The sequence below is a fragment of the Artemia franciscana genome, chromosome 9 (genome assembly GCF_032884065.1).
Source record: "Artemia franciscana chromosome 9, ASM3288406v1, whole genome shotgun sequence".
Classification (NCBI taxonomy): domain Eukaryota; kingdom Metazoa; phylum Arthropoda; class Branchiopoda; order Anostraca; family Artemiidae; genus Artemia; species Artemia franciscana.
This window is the reverse complement of record NC_088871.1, coordinates 28,733,679-28,757,142: the sequence shown is the minus strand read 5'-3', so window position 1 is coordinate 28,757,142 and position 23,464 is coordinate 28,733,679. Positions and strand designations below refer to the sequence as shown.

The following is a 23,464-nucleotide window of genomic DNA, read 5'->3' as shown; positions in this document are numbered from 1 at the left end:
CCAAAAGAGAGCGGATCCAGTACAGTTACGTCATTCACATATCTACGATATTTGTTTATTCTACCCACCAAGTTTCATCCCAAATTCTCCACTCTAAGCGTTTTCCAAGATTTCCGGTTTCCCCCTCAAAATCCCATCAATGTCTTCAGATCTGGTCGGGATTTGAAATAAGAGCTCTGAGACATGAGTTCCTTCTGAATATCAAATTTCATTAAGATCCGGTCACCCGTTATTAAGTTAAAAATACCTCAATTTTTCTAATTTTTCCAAATTAACACCTCCCCAGCTCCTCCAAAGAGAACGGATCCGTTCCAATTATGTCAATCACGTATCTATAACTTGTGCTTATTCTTCCCATCAAGTTTCATCCCGATCCCTCCACTCTAAGCGTTTTCCAAGATTTCTGTTTCTCCCCTCCAGCCTCCCATGTTTCCGGATCCGATTCGAATTGAAAATGGAGCATCTGAGACATAAGATCCTTCTATATATTAGGTCTCATTAAGATCCGATCACCCACTCGTAAGATAAAGATACCACAATTTTCACGTTTTCCAAGAATTTCGGTTTCCCTCTCCAGCTCCTCCCAATGTCACTGGATCTGGTCGGGATTTAAAATGAGAGCTCCAAAGCACAAGATCCCTCTAAATATCAAATTTAATTAAGATCTGATCACCCGTTCGTAAGTTACAATTGCCTCTTTTTTTATTTTTCCGATTAATCCCCCCCCCCGACCCAACCAAAGAGAGCGGGTCTGGTCTGGTTATGTCAGTAACGTATCTTGGACTTGTGCTTATTTTCCCACCAAGTTTCATCCTGATCTCCCCGCTTTAAGCGTTTTCCAAGATTTCAGGTCCCCCCAATGCCCCCCCAATGACACTGGATCTGGTCGGGATTTAAAATAGGAGATTTGACTTACAAGGTCCTTCTAAATATGGAATTTCATTAAGATCTGATCACTCCTTCGTAAGTTAAAAATACCTCATTTTTCTAATCTTTCAGAATTACCCCCCCCCCCCCGCTCCCCCAAATAGAGCATATCCGTTCCAGTTAGGTCAATCACGTATCTAGAACTTCTGATTATTTTTCCCACCAAGTTTCATCCCGATCCCTCCACTCTAAGCGTTTTCCAAGATATTAGGTTCCCCCCCAACTCTCCCCCAATATCTTCAGATCCGGTCGGGATTTAAAATAAGAGCTCTAAGAAACGATATCCTTCTAAATATCAAATTTCATTAAGATCTGATCACCCGTTCGTAAGTTAAAAATACCTCATTTGTTCTAATTTTTTCGATTTAACCGTCCCCCCACTCCCCTCCCCAGTTGGTCGAATTGGGGAAACAACAATTTCTAATTTAATCTGGTCTTGTGTCTGATACGCCTGCCGAATCTCATCGTCCTAGCTTAGCTGGAAGTGCATAAACTAGAAAAACTGGGACAGACAGACAAACCGAGAGACCGACCGACAGAATTTGCGGTCGCTATATGTCACTTGGTAGATGCCAAGTGCCATAAAAATCTGGAATTTTACTGTTTTTGTCAGAAGAAATATCCCAGATACGTTTTTTTTTTTTTTTTAGGGGTAATTATATCGAACTAGTGATCGCAGAAGATTGGGGAGATGGCTGATCTGATTGGACATAAAACATTCAAGAGCCCTTTTTAAGTGACCAAAAACATTGGAGGGCAGCTGGCCCCCCTCCCAACTTCATTATTCTACAATAACCTTGTCAAAATTTTGCCATTTATTTCAGCATAGTCGAAAAATCTAATAACTAGGTCCTTTAGGATGACTTAACCCCCCCCCCCCCCGCAGTCTCCGGGGGAAGGGCTGCAAGTTATGAAATTTGACCAATGTTAGGCATAATATTGATTATTTGGAAGCATACAAACGTTTTCAGCAGATTTTTCTGGAGGGGTGGGGGTTCGCGGGGAGGGAGTATGTGGGAAGAGGAGCCAGATTTCCCAGTACTATTTAAAACATGATCAGAAATTAAATAAAAACAAGTTTTTTCCAACTGAAAGTAAGGAGCAAAATTAAAACTTAAAACAATCAGAAATTATTATGTGTATGAGGAGGGTTGCCCCGTCGTCAACACCTCACTCTTTACATTAATTTTTTTTTGTACTTTTAAAAGAGCTATTTATTCTAACTAAACAGCCTTTGTGATTCAGCAGTCATTCTTAAAGTATTGGGACAAGATTTGAACTTTAGCATAAAGAATGAGGTATTGATTAGGGGGCGACCCTCCTTATATACCTTGTTTGTAGTGAAAACTATGTGTATCATGAAATGTCTTAGAAAAAACTAATAAAATTAAACTGAATATTTGATATTTAAAGATATTAATTGCTGAAAGTTCATCAGTTCCAAGACTTTATTTCACTGTATTTTTTTGTTCAATGTTGTAATAAGTAGAAAAGAAATACTTGTAGTATAATTCGTTTTCAGTAAAGCACCAACGACGCAGCAGGCTTTAGGCTGTTGCAGTTAGGGAGGGGGGTAGTAGCCAAACTCCTGTTTTTAGCAATTTTTTTTTCGTTTTAAGCTTAATTTGCATATTCAATTCAAGTTTAACTCGTTTTATGATTTAATTATTCATTTATATTATTAAATTTCGTATCTTTATTTGCTATGATTATTTATTTAATTTCTGCTCGTTTTGGTTTTCATTTGTGCTTCAATAGTAATTTCTGGTCTTTTTAAGTGTGAAACATAGTAGGTTTATATACCTTCTGATCTTAAGTTTAATACAGCCTTTACTTTTCTTTGAAAAACTTCCTTTTCGGAGTTTTTTTCTTTTATTTAATCATATGTAAGGAGGGTTACGCCATTTAGAGAAAATATTCTCAACAATTTTTTTTTTTCAAAAATACTAATGTATTTTTATTTAGAGTAGCATAGCTGCGATATTGAATATTTTTAATTCCTTCAGTTTAATCATTAAAAAGTATTACCTAAATAACACCTCATTAACCATAAATCGAAAAAGGTATACCACGGCTATGCACAAAGAAAAGGAAGGTCGGTGTTTGAAGGTGCACGGACCCAATTAACTACTTAGTCCCTCAACTCCAGCAAATTTAAAATCTTTCCTTGACTCTGATTTTGACATAGTGGGACATTTCTACCATTCACAAAATGTTTTAAACTTTATAAATAATACTTTAATGCTTATAAAATAATACTTTAGAAACAAGATAATGGAAACCTAGCCCGGCCCAACCTAACCTCCCTAATGCGCAAAAATATAGCCCAAATTATAGAAGTCCAATGCATTCTGTCTAAGTATAATGTATTGGATCCTCCATCACTTGTTTTTGTAACTATGAAACCGGTTTCTTAGATGTGACCTAAGCGTGATTTTTGAATGTGTTCCCAATAGACGACAAGTACCAAGAAGTCGAGCTCCAGCTTTTGCAAGTAATGCATTTTTAGCACAAAATATATTTAATTTTTTCAGAAAGGGGGGAGGTCCTCGTTTTTTGGAGATGGGGTTAACAGATACGTTTTTGGAGAGGTATGCAGTACCTTCCTTTTCAACCATTTTGTATCAGTCTGAGATATGATGAATGTACGATAAAAGTACATTCAATAACAATTTGTTCCGTGTTTTTACAAGTTTCTGTCTCCGAATCACTACGAAACTTTCGCTCAAGCAGCATTCATACAATGACATCTTGTGATATCAGCAACATCTTGCTCTCACAGACAATAGACAGAAAAGACTTGGACGAAGTACCGAGCCTGTATTTGCTATACAATTCAAGTAAATGAATAAGCAAGAAAAAGTCAAGCATGATGGAACTAAAACTATTTTAGGCAACTTTTTTCAGGTGAACTACCATATATAAAGGACACTACGGTGAGCTATCTGTGAGATAATGAATGGTAGACTAGACAAATATATTTTGGGAAGCAATTAATGCTTTCCTCTAATAACGAAAAGCTTTAAATATCACCAAAACAGTAGCATGATCTGTAATTACTGCTATAGTAGATGCCCAAAGGATATTCGTCACCAATTAATTGATACCACCAAACACCTTTGTTTTAATCGCTTATCCTTATCTTTGTTACGCACCTTTTAATGATTCGGTAAGATTCTTGGATCAAATGTAAAGATTAAAATCAAATAAGACAATTTTTCCGAACAAAAGCAAAAAGCGATGTTAAAACTATAAACGGCAAAAATTCTACTATAGATGCGAATGTTGTTACCCCACCCTTCTGAGTTATTTTTGCGAAAGTTTGACTAATGCATTCTTGAAAGCCTTCTAGAATGCACGAAATATACCCAATTGATAATTACAAGTGTGATTTCAATATATTTCAATTGATATTTCAAAATACATAATCTGTAAATATAAATCTGGAATATATAGTAGAACATCTACAAAGTATAAGATACAGAAGAATTTCATGATAAATTACTTACTTACTGCACTAAAACTGATTCTATAGTTTTTGGCAGATTTATTATTGAAAGTATTTATTATTTTTCTCCAAAATAGCAAACAAACTAGAAATCATTAGAAGAAGAATATCGCTAAATGGAGTGACGGATTAATAAGACTAGTGGTGATATTAAGACTAGTATAGACAGATATTGTCTATCCCAAACAATATCCTACTGCAAGGAGATATAGAAAGAAAAAAGTAAAGATTTCGATGGCTGAAGCTCTGGGGTCTCGATTCGGCAAAATTAAAAAAACACAAACTTTATAGGATAGCAGTAAAATTGAAAATCTGCATCAGGGGTTTTAAACTCCCATTGACGACAAGTTGCTTCTACAAGGTTTTTGTCCCAGGTATTCAAAACACAGTAAAAAAAAAAAAAATAGTAACAATAACGTCAAGGGATCCAAATTTAAATTATTCCTTCAAGTGAGATAGAAGATATATATATATATATATATATATATATATATATATATATATATATATATATATATATATATATATATATATATATATATATATATATATATATATATATATATATATATATATATATATATATATATATATATATATATATATATATATATATATATAAAATTTAAAAACCAAGTAATCTTGAGATGTAGGACAACTGCCTATTGGACGAATCGATTGAGCACCGAGTATGAGGGCACAGGCTTTAAATCTCAGTTTGACGAAATCAGCTCCGTAGTTCTGAATGAATTTGGCTTCTCTTATGATCACGAGGTAGCAACTATTATCCTTTCTCTAATGTGTTAAAACTAATTTAGAGATTTTCATCACGGGATTACAATATTCATAATGGCGAATCTAAATATCTCATGCAAAAAGAAAAAGGATAAAAAAAAGTTAAGAACCCGGTTCCATCTTACGCAGTGATCCAACATGTTTGCTTGCAGATGCTAATGTTTTTTGTTTTTTTTACGGCATAGCTCTTTTTATTTGGCTACTCTTGCTCACACGAAAAGTCTACCCAATTGACGCATAGAACGCATGGCGTACCTCCAAAAACGAGGGCGATGACTTAAAAATGTTTTGATATGAAGAACCAGTTCCTTGCTACGAAAGCAAACATACAAACGCTAATAAAGACAGCTGGAAGAAATGCAGAACAGGCACTAAGAAATGGAAGATATTGGAGCCAATCAGCCTAAAACTAGGTCGAAATATATCTTCCTTGTGTGAGATGAGTACTAAACGAGCGACGACCTGTCATGCAATTCCGTTGAGTTTCAACATAATTTTAAAAGTAAATGGCTGCGAAATTACACAGTAGGCCTATAGTAGATATTTCAACAGATTATGATTTTTAAGTAGTTCTTTTTTTCACCTCAAATATTACCATTCAAAATTGTTGCTTTTGTTAAAGTGTTGGTATATTTTTCATTTGTTTAGAAATGCTGTAGGTCTAGACTTGACCAATAAGAAGCCTCCTAATAACGATTTCAATAAAAATCTTCTGACAATTAAAAGTTTAATTTTTTATAGGAAGAACAGTGATCAAAATGCTGCGTGTTCTTATATATTTTTTGGGATAATTGCTATCCTATTCACTAGAATAATACTAAATGAAGAAGAAGACTAAAAATCATCGAACATTCATAATAGTTTAGGAAAAATTCCAGTAAGAACCAGTCTTCAAAGATATTTAAATCCTACTTATTATATGATTAAATTCGCCGTCTAGCAAACAATTTGCATTTTGTGAAATTGTCTTTCCATTTGAGAGGCAATTGCAATCCCGGCATCCTCCACGTACAGTTTTTCTTCTTTTTTTTACACGAATCTAATAGATGTTTAAACGATATGGCAAGTTTTTGCACAGTGTTTGCAATACACTGTTTGTGCAGTAATCAGGATTCGACTAGCCAAGGGCTAAACTTTTTAGGGTAATCTGTTTATTTTTATTTTATCTTGTAGAAACGCAGAGAAATAAATGATACCTAACTATTTAGAAAAAAAAACTAATTTAAAGACATCCACTAAAACAAGAACCTGTTAGCCGGAGAAGGGATTACAAATAGCAAACCCACGTATCTAAAAGGTCTACCTGGGTAGGCGGGTATCGGGTTTTAGCTCCCACTCAAATCGGAAGCATAAGTTAAAAACACACACTTCACCCTTATCAAATGACTAAATCATGCCTTAAAACTGTTAGCAGCCGTCTCTTCGCATTGAAAGCCAGGGTATAAACCTGCATGTGGAAGTCAATAAGGAGTAAAAACGTCCATTTTTTTCCGTTACTGTTGAAACTTTCCAAATCGTATCTATATTTTCGAATTATGCTATTCCGTAAAATGGCCCAATTGGCATCGAAAACAAACCTGTATATTAGAGGATGGGGGAATAGACAGCTAAGAAATATCTCAAGACTTAAGAACTCGCCTAATCCACAGATTGCTTAAAACATATCTAAATATAATAACTGAGAAAAATTTCTAGATATTCGATCCTAAACAACAGATTTTTTGAAGTTTACACGCCCCCCACCCCCCAAGGAAAAGTAGAGAGTCAACACTCCAAAAGTTATTTTTTTCGTGCTGGGGTCTAAATGGATCTGATTTTTCAATAACACTGTCTTTTCTCAGAAACCAATTACTAAACACAACATAATATTTACCTGAAACCAGGCAAACAGTATCCGTAGTAAATATCAAGTTAAAAAATCCGTTATAAGTTACACAGGTTCACTGAGATCACTACCGCATGTCCAGACATCTAAAAAAACGAAAAACAAAAGGAAATAATAAGAATAAGTAGCCTGAGAGCAAGCTCTTTTTAACCAACAGAACCAGCGCATGCAATGTCAATTAAAAGTACGATAATGTTCGCTTTGATAAGAGCACACTACTGTGAGGCTCAAAAAGCGCATCTTGGCTCAAGGCTAGAAAAAAACAACTAGTAACTAACCGCAGTACAAAAAATGGAAAATATCCCACGGATTAATCAAGACATTTTAAGAATATTCATCTGCATCTTTTTAAATGATTATTTAATTTATTTTTCTTAATCAACAGAAAGCTGAGGATTCATTTGGAAAACGTGCATCACAGCAGAACTTATGTTATGGTTGTTGAAGCGATTATCCGAAAAGAGTATGTAGAATTCAAGCATTCAGATTCGGGGAAGTTAATTAGAGACACGTTTCCTGTGGGTTTTTGACTAAAAACAATAATAATAATTATTGACGTAGGATCTACCATCCTATAGTAAATTTCTATAGTAATTACAATTGAAAAAATAAAAATCAGCCTATTTCTCAGAAAGGAGTGAACCCTTCTGATCTGGTAAAAACCTAAATAAAACTTCATCATCGGATTCTTTGTAAGCAAAAAATCTTACATGTGGGCATATAGACATAACGGCCAAAATAGTCTGGAATTATATTCCTGACTGTTTTGGTTATAATAACCAGGATGGGACATGATATTTTCGTTTTCTTCCACGGTACACCACAACAAAAATTTGCGATAGAAACATGATCAGAGGAAGGTTCATTTGCTAATACTCTTTTGCTTGACTTGGCATATCTCGGAACCCCTAAGTATTGATTTTCAGCTCCTTAACAGTTTAAAATATAAGTGATGCAACCCCTACTTTCTTAATTCCTTCCAGTATCGCAGCGTCGATGGGGATGTCCTATGAACAAGATTAAATTAAAAAAAAAGTTTTTTTAACTGAAAGTGAAGAGCGACATTAAGACTTAAAACGAACAGAAATTACTCCTTATATGAAAGGGGCTGTTCCTTCCTCAACACCCCGCTCTTGACGCTAAAGTTTTTTACAGTTTTAAAAAGTATAGTTGAGAGAAAGAGTCAAACTTTAGCGTAAAGAGCAGGGCGTTGAGGAGGGAACAACCCCTTTCATATACGGAATAATTTCTGCTATCTATAATTTCTGCTATTTGAGGGTGTCTAAAATACACCCTTTACTTTATTATAATAAAAATAAGATTCTAAATATTACAATATGTTTTTAAATGTTAGATTATTTATTTGACAAGTTTCGCCAATAAAAATTTCTAGATCCGAGGCAAGTGCTCTCCCCCCTTAAAACTACTTCTGATTGCAAAGGCAATGTTTTATTACTTTGCTGTGTTTTAAGAAAGGATCGACAAGCAAGACCTAAAATTTGCCCATCTCCGTGCTTGAACATTAATATGTGAATTTAATTAAGATATTTATTTCGACCTTTTTCCATACGCTAATAATAAGAAAAAAAGAAAAACTTATTTTATAATCTACGATAGCAACACACTAGAAACTTCATATACAATGATGATAAATTCGATAAATTTGTATTTATAAGCTTTTTAATTAGTGTCCATGGCAATACTGACGTCAAAATATAAAGCAGACATTTCAGGTTCTGGAGCAAAACATAAGGCCGTACTAAGCTACAGGCCTATATTTTCTAGCACATCGTGTCTCAACCTGGAAGACAGGACCCCCAGGAGTGTCAAGATCCCATGGACAGTGGATCACAGTAAAAAATTAAACGCTTTTGTACGAAAGCGATTTGATCGATTTATTTTGAATTTCTGTGAAACAGATATGAAATTGTACATACAAACAAGAAGTAAAAACTTGGAAAAATGAAGAAGGATTCGTCAATCAGTATGTTGATGAGATTATGAAGCTTTTGTCATAAAACAGATAATTAGACCCACATTATTTCTGCTATAAAAGGGTCGTTAGATGACTAGCTTGGACTTGACCAATGTTGGGACAGCAACAGTAAAATAGTCGAGACAGGATGCTCTAGTACACCGATGGACGTTTTCTACAGAGGGCAACACTGCAGCCTTTATAGCTAACGGTAGCCGCAAATATTATATACTTTAGTGACAAAAATATAAGAATTAATGATAAGGTACTTATCTGTTATAGCGACCCCACTTAAAAATTACGCTGTGTAAAAATCAAGAATTAATTGGTCTCATCTGTCTATACTGTGAGACAATTAGCTTACGCTCAGTGGAGAACCAGTGGCGACTGACAGAACACATTAGACTTATACATTTTGAGCTATATATTTGCACATTAGGGGAGGGGGAAGTATTTGGACAGTGTGAAGTCAGAAAACAACTCTTACTTCATAATATGCAGCATAATTATAGCTAACACATTTTGAACGCCGACCTATTATACTTTACCCTCCCTCTCCTAATGTGCAAATATATAGCCCAAATTTGTTTCTAAAGTATTATATTTTCATCATGTTTTGGTATATATCATTAGGATTAGCCCAACTTCACTTCTTGAATGGGGTCGTTATGACAGATATGTACCAATGATAATATATAATCATGTATTATTTGATTTAACTTTCACACTAAATGAAAAAAAATACAATTTATTTTATTTGAAAATGAAACAGTTTCTAAGCTTAATATTTTACAACAGTTTACATAATGTTTTCAAAGCTTAATATCAAATAGTGTTTTATAATTCATACTTATCGAGGAACTGCTTATAGGGGGTTTATTTTCCAAAACGATCACAACGAGCAACGGATATTTGTCTACGGGCCACATAATATACTACGGCGGGCTGCACATAGCCTTTAGTTTGCATATCCTTACTTTAGTGGACATCTCATGTATCAAACAGTTCGTGGTAACGAACTGTAGTAAGGAGCGACCCGACTCAATAGTAACCAAAACTCTAAAAAAATGGAATTTTGATATCAATAGCTACATCAAAAGAATCGCATTTTAATGCTGATTTTAAACATATAAGTTTAGTCTTATATCAATAATTTAGTCTACAACCAAGTTTAGTCTTACCCATCAAAAGTTACGAGCCTGAGAAAATTCCGTTAAAAAAAACTTGTTTTTTTATTTAATTTATTTAAGAGCTCAATATAAATTCTGGAGATCGGACAGCTAGCCTAAATAATTAGAATCAATGTTGGTACCAAAGGAATGAAACAATAAAGGTTAGGATCAATGCAAAATGCTATAAAAAATAAGTGTATTTATTACTTCTTGTTTGTTTACGTTCCATTCCAATTCTACTTTATTGAAACAACAATCGTCTTAAAATAACCATTACTGCTCTTATAAAACCCTCAGAAAACGTCCTTACGTTGCTTTTATCTTTTTGCGTCTCGTGCAAGGTTTCACATGTTTTTGTCTCTAGTTAATGCACATTGGCAATCACAAGAAGGGTTGAAATTTCTTCAGCGTAATATCTGCAAAGAGGCGGGAGGACCAAGATTAATTCGAAGGACTATACTCCTTCTAGAAATGCTGAAAATCAGACGTTACTTACGTGTTCGCCCGACAACACTTAAGAATTTTGCTGCTAAAAACCGGTTTACCATACTCCGTGCTGAGACAATTAGCTTAGGTTCACCGAAATAAACAATGTTGAAGCTATGGTTTAGTTAGGTATTCAATATATAGAGTTAGTATTTTGGTTAGGTTTTGTTAGTTTAGGTATTTAACATAATGCGTTCTAGGCGGCCTGCTATGCTTAATTTTTCGTTGTAGTTTCCATAATTTTGTTACTAAAGTATTTTATTTCCATCACATTTGAGTATATTTCATTATGATTAACCTTCATTTCTTGAGTGTTGTCGGGATAACACGTAAGTACTAATCTGACTTCTCTTGTAATAAAAATGTACTTTAAAGGGATACATCTATTTTTTCCTTCTACTCAATTCTATCCCTTTTTTTCATTTGCGTTTTAACTAATATAACGGCCTAATTTCAAGCAGACTAGTTTGTGTTTTGGCCGGATCCGTTATGAGTGACAAAAAACACACAACCGCTTGAAAATAGGGGTAGGCAAATATCGGGCTGGATATTACAATTGTTCAGAGCATTTGAGATACATGCACTAAATGCAACCGAAAAAGAACAGTGGGATATACAGGAAACCTTAGTTTACTTCCATTAATCGGAACAGAACCAGACTGTACGTATACTTGTTTCATGTTTCGAGGCTTTTGGTTGGCGTTTACGTTCCGGCTATATGTCTGACTGCAGGAGGTTATGTATGCAGTTGCTGGTTCGATTATCGTCAAACAGTCTTGATTCCACTTCTTTCATATTTACCGAAAACCTTGAAGTTATTCTAGCTTTAAACTGACGGTAGATGTCCAGGTTTTCTTTTGACCATTGATTCGTTTCCTCCACGACAGTGAAGAGAGGCAATCACAAATGCCCCGCTTGTTGGTATCAGACCAATATGTGTCAACGTGAATGGTCAAGCGTAAAGTTGGCTTGATTTTGCGTGAAATGTGAGTTATTTCAGCGTTGAAATTGTATCAATTGTCTTCAAGGCCTTGCAAAAAAATTATTTCGGTCATTTTACTTATCTAGTTTAAATATATATAGTTTGTTTAAATATAGAACATAAGGAAATTGATGGGAACTCGCGTGAGCTCCTCTTTGCCTCCAACCTACTGTCTCAGTGCCTTTGACAAAAGTATCCAGTGATCTTCCCTGTCAATTATTCTTTTACTTTCATGTACACATACATCCAGCACATTAAACGAAAAAGGACAATGATCACATAAAAAAGATGCACATTTTATGACACCAAAGAATGTTACAATTTTTTACCAAGAATACAGGGAAAAAATTAATTCAGTCCATGAAAGAGACGCAGAACTTGGTTGAATTAAGACAACATTAAATTATCCGAAACTCTCCTTCGGAATTTTTTCACATCTGCTTTATATGGAGGCAGTAGATCCTCAACTGTCTCGGTGAATCCAATTAATGAGCCTTCCTAATTGCATCTTTTTTCCTGTCCGGCATATTAAAACTTTTTTTTATACGAATCCAAAATCTGATACTTCAGAGCAAGGAAATTTCGAAGCTAAAGCTAGCTGTTCTATGATCCTAAATCAAATTGCCAATATAAATTTGAACCGAGTACATAAAAAAAAAAAAAAAAAAAAACATGGGAACTTAGATTCACTTTAATTGACTTGGGGCCAGAGCTACTCCCAAAATAATATTAATGGGGGAGTGGCCACTATTGATCGAAAACTATGCTGTTCTACGGCTCGTTGGTTAAAAGCTAAGATTAGTTTTTCAATATATAATAAATATAGAGGACTGTTAAAAGCCAGCTTCGAATTAATTACAGGAACAAGATGTAAACAAGGCCATCTGCTTTAGGAGGAAAGTAGTCTATACATCTGCCCCTCTATCTTAGAAGTAAGCTCTACAGTTTTGCATTATCCTGAAATGATGGGAACTTGTTTTCAAAGTGTTGCCCACTTCCTCGCGTTTGCAAAAAACTTAATGTTTAGCTAGAGGCATAGGCCTAGGTAGACTAGGGATAAGCCAAGAACAGAAAAAGACGAACAAAGTAAAGGTATTTCGTTTTGAGATATATGACAGCCGGCCTAGTCTATGCTAGTGCTGTTGACTTAATTCAGGTCTTTAAATTCAGGTTAAACATGTGGAGAATGGAAAAAAAAAATCATGTTGCTCAAAGAGTCCTGAACATGAAAGATATATATGATACATTAATTGCTCGATTAATTAAATTCTTTCCATCTATCATTTTTCTTTCATTTAAAATAATTTATTTGATTAGTTTTTTCCTGATCTGAATCCATTTGCTTTGCCCGGAACCAGACTTTAAGACCACCCATTTAATTGCAATAGGACGATCTGGAAAATATACTAAAGAAACTAAATCTTGAAAGCTTCTAAAAGCAAAATATATTTTTTAAATCAGAACGAACTATTCATGTCAAAATCATGAGCTGGAAAAGGTCAGTACTTTTCCTATTAGCTTTGTATTTTTCTAGGCCTCCTTGGAAAAGTAAATTTTTCAGATGATTAACTTTTTATTTCGTTTTACTACTTTATCCTTTCGACTGTTAAGCTTTCGAAAACTGTGTTTCTAATCTTTGACTCTGTATAATGCTTTTTCCTTTCACTTATTGGCCATTTAAACTAAAAATCCTTCTACACACATAAACACAATGCCATTAGTGTGTTCTCATTTTGGACAGCAAACATGTTGGTCCAACAAGTACTATACTACACATTCTCTCTGTTTACTTAGCCAAGAATCTTTTTTTATTTGCACCGTACCAACCTGTGAGTAGGTTATTTCCGAACGTCGAAACAGGTAGGGAAACAGGGGGTCCCAAAATAATTCCCAACTCCAATTCCAGATCCACAGGTCCAAGAACTTCTGTTCACTTAGGCTTGGCTTGGGAACTCAAAAATAGTTCCGTCAGGAACGACCAAAAATAGAACACTGACGGGAGAATTCCTCAAGAAAAGGGAAAAGGTATTCCAGAGGTGATCGCGAACCTCGATTGGCAAGGTGTGTATTTACGTCATCTTCAGCTTCCCTTGGAATTGGCTTCTACCTGGAGCTGGAGAAAATACTGCCAAAGAAACGCCATCACGAATAACACGAACGGAGAGATAACTGTACTCTCCTTCGTTCGATTCTTTCACAGAGGGAAAAATAAGCCTAATTCGGTCGGAATTTTTTTTCCCTTTTCAATTAATGCAAACACTCGAGATGATTACAAATTACAACTCAACAAGTAAAACAAATTAAGGATTAAGAAAATCTTGATTACTACATCTTGAGACGCCATATATGTAAAATAACTTCGTCAATACATATATATATATATATATATATATATATATATATATATATATATATATATATATATATATATATATATATATATATATATATATATATATATATATATATATATATAAATCTGTGTATACACACAAAGTTCGAACCTTTAGGTGGGTTCACAAGATTTTTCAGGAAAAAATGATCTAACAGTCCATGGTAACGAACTGTAAGCCAGGAGCGACTTCGCCCAACAGTAACCGAAACTCTAAAAAAAAGAATTTTGGTAACAATAGATGCATCAAAAGAAATGCTTTTTTATACTGATTCCAAATACATAAATTTTATTCAGTTTAATATTACCCATCAAAAGCTACGAGTCTGAGAAAATTTGCTTGATTTTCAAAAAAGGAGGGAGACATCTCCCAAATCTTGGAATCCTATTGAAAATTCCACCATCAGATTGGAATTGTGTATTGGAAAATCTTATTGCAGAGTTTTCAAGCTCCCACCTTTAAAATGTGGAATTTTGTATTTTTTGTCAAACAAAAGCTCGTGGTAACGAAATGTAGTAAGGAGCGACCCGGCTCAATAGCAGCCGAATCTCTAAAAAATGGAATTTGGAATTTGGACTTCGACACCAATAGGTACATCAAAAGAATCGCATTTTTACGCTGATTCTAGAAACAGATTCAGCGCACAGAGAACCCTACTGTAGAAGTTTTAAGCTCCTATCTACAAAAATGTGGAATTTTGTATTTTTTCTCAGAATCACGGATGCGTGTTTGTTTGTTGTATTTTGTTTTTTCCCCAGGGGTAACCGTATCGACCCAGTGGTCCTAGAATGTCTCCAGAAGGCTCATTCTAGCGGAAATTAAAAGTTCTAGTAGCCTTTTTAAGTGACCAAAGAATTGGAGTACAGCTAGCCCCCCTCCCACGCTCATTTGTTTCCCAAGGTCACTGGATCAAAATTTGTATATAGCCAATTTGTTCAGCATAGTCGAAAAACTTAATAATCATGTCTTTCGGGACGACTTAATCCCCCACAGTCCCCGGGGACTGCAAGTTACAAACTTTGACCATTGTTTACAAATAATAATGGTTATTGGGACTTGTACATACGTTTTCAGGGGGAATTTTCACGTTAAAGGGGGGTTGTGGGAGAGGTTATCCGGGAAGATCTTTCCATGGAGGAGTTTATCATGAGGGAAGAAAATTTCCATGAAGGGGCTGAAGGATTTTCTAGCATTATTTAAAAAAAAACAATGAGAAAATAAATAAAAAAAAGTTCTTTCAGGTGGAAGTAAGGAGCAGCATTAGAACCTAAAACGAACAGAAATTATTATGTATATAAGGGGATTCGTCTCCTCCTCAATACCTCACTTTACGCTAAAGTATTTTTAATAATTTCAACTATTTATTCTACGGCTTTTGTAATTCAGGGGTCATTCTTAAAGAATTGGGACGAAATTGAGGCTTTAGAGCAAAGAGCGAGGCATTGACGAGGAAGAGAACCCCCTCATATACGTGATAAAAATATAAAAATATAGAATTTCGTTGCGTTAGTTAATTCGTAAGTTACGTATATTTATTAATGATAAAAACATTCGTAATAAAAAATAAAAGTTCTAGTTGCCTTTTTAAGCAACCAAAAATTGGAGTGTAACTAGGCCTCCTCCTACACCCCCCTTTTTTTTATCAAAATCGTCAGATCAAAACTATGAGAAAGCCATTTAGCCAAAAAAATAGACACATTTCGTTTTAATTATTCACGTGCGGTGAACCAAAATAAAAACATGCACTTATTAAAATACATTCAGAAATTAAATAAAAAACAAGTTTTTTAACTACAAGTTTTTTATTGTTTTAAAAAGTAGAGTTGGGAGGAAGAGTCAAGCTTTAGCGTAAACACCGAGGTGTTGAGGAGGAGACAACCCCTTTCATATACGGAATAACTTCTGTTCGTTTTAAGTTTTAATGTCACTCCTTACTTGAAGTTAAAAAACGTTATTTTGTTTTATTTAATCAGAAGAAAGATCATGGATGCGTGTATATTTATTTTATTTTCTTTCTTTGTTCTGCCCAAGATTGATCGTATCAAACCAATAGTGCAAGGAGATTGGGAGAGTGCTCATTTGAAGTAAAAGTTCTAATGGCCTTTTTAAGCGACCCAGAAATTGGAGGGCAACTCCCGCACCCTTTATTCCCCAAAATCGTCCGATGAAAATTTTGAGACAACCATTTTGTTCAGTATAGTAGACAGGTCTAATAACTATGTTTTTGGGGATGACATAACCCCCCAGAGCCTCCAGAGGAAGGGCGACAAGTTATGAAATTTGTCCATTGTTAACAAATAGTATTTGTTATTGGGAAGAATGCCGACATTTTTCCGGGGGTGGGGACTTTCTGGAGATGGATTTTCTGCGAGGTGAATTTCCCACTGGGATGGAAGTATGGGGCGACCTTCCCGGGGAAATTTTACAAGGGGGAGCTTTGCAAGAATTCAAATACGGAATTCGTTTTATTTGTCTTACTTTCTCGTAGACGACTTCATTTTACATGTGGAGATGTTCTCAGGGGGTCTTTTACTTGGGGAGATTTCTCACATAAGACGTTCTCTACGGAGGAATCATTACCAGAAGAGATTCTCCGCGGGGAAATTTTCTGCGGAAGAAATTCTCCATTTGAGGGGGAGTTCTAAAAAATATTTTTGATATTGAGGAACAAAACGAAAAAAAGTAAGGAGAGATACGAGGATAGTGCGAGCCAGTGAAAAACGTAAACTATAATAGAAATATTTCGATCAAGACTTCTTCAGTGCAGGATATGTGAAAATTACTAATAAAAATCCAAGGATAATATAAAAAATCAAACCTTAAACAAACACAAGAACTAAAATATGACGACCCTCTCAATGCAACGGAGAAAGGGTAACTGAATCGGTAATTCAATTTTTTTATTTATAATGAATATTTTGAAAATCTAATCACTTCCCATGTAAAATACTATCACAGATTAGGCTAGGGTGCCAAATACTATTTTACTGATTTATATAAAACTGATTAGAATCATTAGTTCAGTATAAATGGGGCTTAAATAGGTTTCTTTAGTGTCTCTATTGAGAACTACCTTTCGGTGAATGTGTTTTTTTTTTTTTATCTCAACTGCCTCCCTCAAAACTTGAATGAGGCCTTTAAAGGGGGCAAGAATGGAGGTGTTGTCAAGTAAATAAAATGGTGTGGATTGTCATACACATGTTGAGTCAAGGCGGAATCAAAAGTCTCAGGCTTTTGATGTAGCTCCATAGCTTTGTTGATAGAGGACTTGTGTTTTGACGACCTCTCCCTCAATTGCTTGGGGATTCTTCTAACATAGAAATAACCACAAGAACAGGGAATCCTATAAACATTACAGCCTGAAGTGGGGATCGTTTTATCTTGGCCGCTGTTAAAACAGCTCTGAATTTTATTAAAATTTCTGGAAGTGACATTTAAGTCATGTTTTTATTAGAATTGTTTGCAGTTTGTCACTTAATTTGGGAAAGTGGGGTAAAACAGTAGACTTTCTTATCACCCACCAAAGACATGATATCTGTTGGAGGTTCCGGAGACAATGCATCCTTTTCTGCCTTTTTTTTGTCTTGTTTCTACGACGGATTCCAGTAATTTGATAGGATATCCATTGGAAAACAAAATATCCTTCAGATAATTCAATTCTGGAATTATATGAGCTTTCGAGCATATTCTTATTACATGATCGATTAAAGATATAACGAATCCTCTTTTCAAGCAAGGAGGGTGGTTGGAAGAGAAATGCAAATACCTATCATCATTTGTAGTTTTTCTATAAACCGGAACACAAGTCCTCTATCGACAAAGCTATGGAGCTATGCCAAAGGCCTGAGATTTTTGACTCCGCTTTGGCTCAATACATGTATGACAATCCACACCATTTCATTTTATTTGACAACACTTCCATTATTGCCCCCATTAAAGGTATCACTCAAGTTTTCAGGGAGGCAGTTGAGACAAAAAAGCCCATTCACCGAAAGGTAGCTAGCAATAGAGACACTGGAGAAACCTATTTAAGCCCCATTTATACTGAACTATTTAATTCTAATCAGTTTTATATAAGTCAACAAAATAATATTTTGCAACCTAACCCAATCTGCGATGGTGTTTTACCTGGGAAGCGATTAGCTTTACAAATGCTCTGTATAAATTAAAAAATTGAACTGTCATTCAGTATTGTATTTTTATTCAGTTACCCTTTCACCGTTAAATTGATAGGGTCGTCATACTTTAGTTCTTTTGTCTGTTTTAAAATTTTGATTTTTTTATATTATCCTTGGATTTTTATTAGTAGGCTAATTTTTATTTTAAAATTGTGCACTGAGGACGGTTAAGCGGAAGTCTTGACCAATACATTTGCATCATAGTCTACGTTTTTTACTGGCTCGCACTACCCTCGTTCTCTCTTCTTTACTTTTCTTTTTGTCATGATTCGCCAGTGCGGTTTCAGAAATTTTTTACATAGGGGAAATTTCGACATGAACAGAAAAAAAATTATTTGAAAATCATTAAAATTAAATTTTAAAAAATATACTGGAAGTAAGGAGCAACATTAAAATTTATTAAAATTACACCAAACTCAATCTGTATATGAGGTGAGCCTGCCCCCTCCTCGATACCCCACTCCTTACGCTGAAGTTCAACCTTTTGTCCCAATTCTTTAAGAACGTTTCCTGAAACACAAGGGCCGTGCAATCAGAACCTTTTAAAAAGTATTTAAAAATTATATATATATCTATATATACATATATATATATATATATATATATATATATATATATATATATATATATATATATATATATATATATATATATATATATATATATATGTAAATGGTCAAGACGCTCTCATGGTAAAGCATCCAAAGGGGTTTCAAAAATGTCAACATAAATAAATTCTTTTTGGAGTTCTATTTCCTAGTACGACTTGCATGCCAAAAACTTAAAAATGTCTAATTCCAAGGGAAATGGGACAAGGGTAAAAATATCATGTTTACTCTTTCTACTCCAAGTCTAACATCTGAAATCGAGAGAACAGTTTGAAGTTAACAGAGTCCATATCAAGGTTAAAAGGAAATTGTGAATGATCATAGACGTAACCAAATTATAATACTTCAAGGAAGTGAATTTAGTGAGTCTCTCCACAACGGATTATTAAGTTGACTAAGCCTCATTTCTCATAGGCCTGACATGGGAGGTAAATGAGGATTGAACTTCAGTGCCTAATTCTATCCAAAGGTCGTAACTACAGTAATTAATAGGGACATTATAAACTTGAAAATATGTTGATTGCTAAAATAAAAAGACATGTTATACAAGCAATTATGGTGACGTAAAATCATGGTTTCGGCGACAACTGCAACCTAGTAAAGACAGAACCACGGCCCGTGGCAACCAAAAATTTAGAAACGTATTTAATATATTAGCTTTCAGTTTTTTCTGGGGGGGGAGGAGGCATGAAACTTGTAGACAGTATCAAAATATAAATAGGTAATGAAAAAGGGATGGGAGAGTTCCTAGCTCCAGGGTTATTAACTTCGTTGCGGGAGAAAATTCTAAAATTTTCTGAAACTTTAGAAGTCAGCCAAAAAGAACTATTAAAAAACTAGATGAGAAATGTAAATGCCCAGCAGTGTTTCTGAGATTTTGACGAGGCTCATTGCTGCGGAGCAATTCAAACGAGTATGCCTCAAGGGGAGGGGGGGACTTAAAAGTGTTTTTTTCTGATGGAATTAAAGAGTGAAATTGAAAACGAACAGAATGATTGCTTCGCAGTTGATACAACATCTATTTGCAATATATCTCCATATATTTGTAAAATTTTGAAAAACTAGCGCTTTACTGATAGCTGAAATTGCTTGACTTTTCAGATAATTAAATTGTAGACAACTTATTGTTCCATAGCTGGTGAAAGATTATTAAGAGTCATATAAATTAGTCATTTTTATGAAGGTTACTTGTCGATTTTTCTACTCCCAATCCTGTTTTGTTGTGTCGTTTTGTGTTTTCAATAAAGCACAAGTCTTTCAAAACTATTTGAGTATAAGGAGACATCACGAATCAGATTGTCAAAACCAGTTTTGCAAATATATACTGCATAAACTATGAAAAAATAAATTTTGCTCGTTTTTAGTTTCAAGTTCGCAATTTACTTCATTAGAAAAATTTGTTTTTAGAAAAACGATTTTTGTCTTTTTTTTTTTTTTTTTTTTTTTTTTTTTTTAGTATGCACAATAAAACTTAAAAACGATCTCTATCTAACTTTGGTGGAGACACTAAAGAGGCAATGTGAGTTTTTTTTAATATGGCATTAAATATAAATCATATGGAAAATACCTTTTTTGGATTTTCATTGAAAAAATAATCGGAAGAACCAACAAAATTGTCCACCCCTTAATTTTTAAAAATGTGTTAACCCCTCAACCCCATGTCAATTTCATAAAAAAAGAAGTAAAAAACATGAATGTGCAAATTTTCTGAAAAGCTAGAAAAGATATTCAACGTTTAAATCACAGGTTTTCGACGATATTATTATATGTTCTGTGCGATTTCAAAAATAAAAGATCCCTAACTTTCAGAGTTTAAAACATTTTCCTTTTGTTTAATCATGATGCGACAGGGATCCCTCCCCCAGTAAAGGTGAAACTGCATATTAGACTTCCCAAAAGCTGAATTAAGATATTAGCTCTTAATCCCCATTAAGTTTGTCCAAGATCAGACAACCTTCTCTGTTAGATATGCCGCTGAAAAGATTCTGGACCTAACTCCCTCCCCGCAACTAGGGGTCTGACTTCAGCCAGAATTTCGTCAGTCTATTGTTTGTTTCCACTATTTGCTCTCAAACCGACTACTTGCGTCTATATGCCTTCCTCCAAATTTACGTCCACACCTGTGGTCTTCCATCATTCAATTGTGCACATAACGATCCAGCGCCTACATTTCTTACGTATTCACAAAACCCGTTGAAAGATCATACCCAATTGGACTGTTTTACAGCCATTGGGTTACAACCACAAATTCGTATTTGATCCCGATATTTTGTAAAATTCTTTCAGTTTAACATTCGTGTAGTGGCAGCATGCTAAAATCCATATGTGATCAAACTGCTCGTGTTTTGATCTAACCCCTAATCGCTATTAAATAAAAAAAATTAAGCTGAAAGAAGGAGCAACATTAAAACTTAAAAAAAAACAGAAATTATTCCGTATATAAGGGAGACAAACCCTTCCCAACGCTCATTCTTTAGTCTTATAGTACTTTAAAATACTTCTCATTTAAATTCAACTACTCTGTGTTTTCAGCAGTTTTTCTTAAAGAATTGTGACGAAAAGTCAAACTTTAGCGTAAGAGCGAGGAATGAGGAAGGGACAATTTCTCCTAAAATACGGAAAAATTTTTGCTCGTTTTAAGTTTTTATGTTTCTCCTTTATGTTTATGTTTTTCACTTTCAGCTGAAAAACTTGAGTTTTTTTTCGAATCATGCCAGGATATCCCCTTCCTCTCTCCTCTGTGAAATTTCCCTTAGAAAATTCTCTCTGGAAACTTTCCGACCCAAGAAAAATTATTCCCATGAAAAATTCCCCATTCCAGAAGTTTCCCCCTCAAAAATATGTTCCCAATAAAAGATGATGTATGTAAAAAATGGGCAGGTTGCACAGCTTACAGTCTTTCCCCAGGGGCTGTGGGGGATCACCTCACCCCCAAAGCAAGTTATTGAACATTTCAACTGAATCAAATGGCTAATCCGAATTTTTGACGAATATTTTTGGGAAATAGGGACATGGGAAGGGGGCTAGTTGCCCTCCAATCTTTTTGAAAAAAAACACTCGTCCGTCATCTTTCTTCCTACCAAAAATTCAATATTTCATATTTTTGTAGATAGGAGCTTAAAAAATCTACAGTAGGATTCTCTAATATGCTAAATCTGATAATGTGATTTTCATTAAGATTGCTGGACTTTTTAAGGGGGTTCCCCCTCTTTTTGATAAGCATGCAAATTTTCTGGGTAACATTAAACTTAAATTTTATATATTTGGAATCAGCATAAAAGCCAATTCTTTTGATGTAACAATTATTATCAAAAGTTCGTTCGGTTACTATTGTAACCGAACGGTAATTATTATCAAATGAGTTTCGGTTACTATTGGGCCGAGTGGCACTCTTTGCTTACAGTTTGTTGCCAAGAACTCTTTGAAATTTTGACAAATTATTAAAGTAAAAACAGATACTCAATCGAATCACTGGAATTCTGATAAATTCTAAAGTTTTCAGTGTGTTATGGAGAAGCACTAATGGAGAAGAAAGGTTCATCAATAGTTTTTAAAATCTTCCTCTAACAGAGGAATTTTTTTCTAGCTTACTGTGTACTATGGACAGGTAATATAACGAAAACGTCCAAAAAATCTTGTAACCAGGACATCTCAAAGGATGTCTGGATTGATCTCAATTAAACTAGTTGTAAAATTGCTTGAGGATTATTTCTTGGGGGTCCTATTCCTTTTGGAGATACTGCCCCAATCTAATCTATGTGGAGGAGATATGTAAATTACTGTCATTGTAATATCTATCCGAAGGAGCTGTTCGATCTCAACAAACATGACAAGAAATATGAGCACATGTTCTAATTATGTTTTTTTTTGTGCGTCTGGACTCTGTCTAACGACAGTGGGGAAGGGATTTCTAAATTGTTGTTAGTACAAAATCTACCACAAAGGGTTGTCTCATTCAGTATTGGAGAGAAGTAAATTTGTATGTACTAGTTGCTCTTTTCGGAGTTCAAGCCAGTTGATCTTTCTGAGGAGGAGAAGTAGAGGACCTTAAATCCTCATCAGTCCAGTTTTCAGTCGCATCATTGGCCGACTGGTAATAGGCAGGAAACGATCAAAACATCACAGTCAGGTCACAGTATAATCACAGTCAGAAATGACATTCGTCAGATGTCAACCAAACTTAGTGGAAAGTAAGAGCTAGCCATCCTAATTGTGCCTCTTGGCAACCCAGGCTCAATTCACATCATGTAGCGTCAAAATAAGCGAGTCCCTAGACTATTTTTCCTTGCACATCTAAAAATGGAAACATTAATATCCAACCGAAAGTAAGAAAGCCAAGGTTGATGCCTTAGTTGTGCCTATTGGGTGTCAGAACGCAATCCAACTGCTGGGCAGAAGAGGGGGCCCTTAAACTATGGCCGCCATGATATGTACTAGAATGGATATCAGATTTCAGCCAAACTTGGTGGGAAGCATGGATAAGTGTCCTATTTGTATATTTTGGGAGTCTGAGTCGGCCTTTTCAGGTGATAAGGGCAAATACCAAAATGTGTGG

General features: G+C 34.8%; 1 protein-coding gene across 9 annotated transcripts in view; it reads right to left on the bottom strand.

Moving 5' to 3' along the window:
* Positions 1-23,464, bottom strand: part of LOC136031233 (myocyte-specific enhancer factor 2-like) — a 182,428-nt gene that overhangs the window by 51,984 nt on the left and 106,980 nt on the right. For 2 of the 9 annotated variants that reach the window (XM_065710635.1, XM_065710628.1), the window contains exon 3: positions 7,104-7,201. The exons of 3 other annotated variants lie outside the window; for them this stretch is intronic. The gene's annotated coding sequence lies outside the window, so the exon portion shown is untranslated. Of the gene's footprint in view, positions 1-7,103; positions 7,328-13,557; positions 13,734-23,464 lie in introns of those variants that run through there. 4 more of the 9 variants (XM_065710631.1, XM_065710636.1, XM_065710633.1 and 1 more) reach the window with 4 other exon arrangements.